This window comes from Bubalus bubalis, chromosome 19 (assembly GCF_019923935.1).
Source record: "Bubalus bubalis isolate 160015118507 breed Murrah chromosome 19, NDDB_SH_1, whole genome shotgun sequence".
In the NCBI taxonomy this organism is placed as follows: Eukaryota; Metazoa; Chordata; class Mammalia; order Artiodactyla; family Bovidae; genus Bubalus; species Bubalus bubalis.
Window position 1 is genome coordinate 21986631 of NC_059175.1, and position 2510 is coordinate 21989140.

General features: G+C 40.4%; 1 long non-coding RNA gene across 1 annotated transcript; it reads left to right on the plus strand.

Moving 5' to 3' along the window:
- The first annotated feature begins 591 nt into the window (after positions 1-591).
- LOC123330610 lies at positions 592-2099 on the plus strand. The gene is made up of 3 exons (XR_006546636.1): positions 592-690; positions 892-961; positions 1332-2099. It is a non-coding gene; the product is annotated as an uncharacterized LOC123330610 (long non-coding RNA).
- Positions 2100-2510: the final 411 nt, after the last annotated feature.

The following is a 2510-nucleotide window of genomic DNA, read 5'->3' on the forward strand; positions in this document are numbered from 1 at the left end:
TCTCTTTTCTTTTAGGCTCTATTTCAGGTTCTTTCACTTGTGGGTATACGCATTTCCCAATTTCAATAGAGGCTTTTCTTCGCTTTAGGAAAAAACCTACATAATTTTCTTTAAGGTTAACATTAATATGGAATTCAAACCCATTCATACGGTAATTCTATCATTCACATTTATGGCTATAATTGAGAATCTTGCATTATTTGATCTAAGGATAATCAAAATGAATAGAACTGTGGTCAGATCAAATTGGTTTTCAACACATGCAACAGCAAAACTAAATGGGGTAATTTAATACTGACTAATATAATATTCAGTATTCATGGAGTGCTTCCCTCGATTTCCTCAGACAAAGTTATTATTCCCTCTAATGGACAAATCTGAATAAAGAAACCATCACACACACACAAAAAGAAACCATCACAGATGCAATTGCATATCAGTTTTGACACCTGGAAATTCTTACCATATGCGAACTACTTTTCAAAGACATTCATTCATTCTATAATCATCTGTTGAGTGCCTGTTAGGCCCTGTGTTATGCACTGAGAGTACAAAAGCAAATTAAAAGGAAGCGAGAAGTAATTGGTCCCTTACTGATTATTTGAGTGGCAAAGAATTGAGAGAAAGACTAGAAAAGAAGTGAGACAGCAATTAAAATTACTAGGTGGTGGGATACATGCTATGATTGAGGTAAATGGAAGGTGAAATGAGAATTTGGGATCAGATGGCATACAGCAATGATGGATGGGACTTGGGAAAACTTTCTAGAGTCCCTGAATCTGAAAAATTGTAAGAGCCAGGCAAAGGGAGATGGCAAGGACATTCTAAACAGAAGTGGGCAGGAAATGCAAAAATCCAGAAGTAAGTCTTTCTTGTGTCTTATGGCCCCAGAACTGCAAAAGGCTATTATGACTGGAGATTATATGAGGGCTGGAGAGTGATAAGAGATGAGGCTGGAGAGGTGAGTAGACACCGTATCATAAAAGGCCTATAGCCCGTTGTACTGGGTTGAGTAGTGTCCCCCTAAAAGGTCATGCTGGGTTAGAGTTCAGGTAGTCTTAGTGAGTCATATATTGGCAGAAAAATCTAGTTCACGGAGGGAGGAAACAGATGAAAGTTAAAAAAAAAAAAAAAGAAAAAAATTCAAGTGAAGTTGTGTTGGGAAATACAGAGTTTGAGGAAAGAGATTCCTTTGGGAACCAATTATACCTGGAACCTCAGAATGTGAGCTTTTGGAAATAGTGTCTTTACTGATGAGGTTGGTTAAGGATCTCAAGGGGAAATCCTTCTGGATAAAGTGTGGGCCTTAATCCAATGACTGGTGTCCTTAGAAGAAGAGGAGAGGACCCAGACACACAGAGAAGGAGGTCACGTGAAGCTGAAGGCGGAGCTTGGAGTGATGCGGCTCAAGTCAAGGAATGCCAAAGATTGCTGGGAGACACCAGAATCCAGAAAAGAGGGATGAAAGATTCTTCCCTAGAGACTTCAGAGAGAGCACGGCCCTTCCAACATATTGATTTTGCACCTTTATCCTCTAGAACTTTGAAAGAATACATTTCTGTGGTTTTAAGTCATTAAATTTGTGGCAATCTGTTACATCAGCCCTGGGCAACTAACAATCATAATAAGGAGTTTTAACTAACATACAGACATGTATGTCAGGTGTCAGCCTTGACATGTCCTATGACAAGATTTAAGTAAAGAAGTGACATTATTGGTACTTTAAAAAGGTCACTCTGGCTACATTGTAGAGGTTGGATGTGAAGAAAGAGAGACTGAATATGGGGATATGTTGGGAGGATCTAGGAAAGGGCAGCGTTAAGTTGTGAAGTGAGGAGGGGATGAAAAGAAGTGGCTAGATTTGTGAAATAGTATAAAAGGTAGATTTGGCAGAATTTCATCATTATTTCTTAGATAAGAAGGATTTGTGAAGAGTAAAATGTCAAGAACTCTCGACATACAGTCTATCTTTCCCACAACTCGTTCGAAAAAACATCTGTTCCTATCTACAGCTCCAGTTAAGGCAGAGGACATAGGCATGACATATTTGTACCATTTGAGTCAGTTAGGTTGGGGCAATCTGAGTCTCTTCTGGTATGAACAGCAACATTAGAGAAATGCTGATGTAGGCTTGGCCTGAAAGGTCATGCTGCTGCTTCTGCTAAGTAGCTTCAGTCGTATCCTACTCTGTGCGACCCCAGAGACGGCAGCCCACTAGGCTCCCCCGTCCCTGGGATTCTCCAGGCAAGAGCACTGGAGTGGGTTGCCATTTCCTTCTCCAATGCATGAAAATGAAAAGTGAGAGTGAAGTTGCTCAGTCGTGTCCAACTCTTCGCAAGCCCATGGACTGCAGCCTACCAGGCTCCTCTGTCCATGGGATTTTCCAGGCAAGAGTACTGGAGTCTTAGTGAGCCATATATTATCAGAAAAATCTAGTTCACAGAGGGAGGAAACAGATGAAAGCAAAAAAAGAAAGAAAAAACTCAAGTGGGAAATACAGAGTTTGAGGA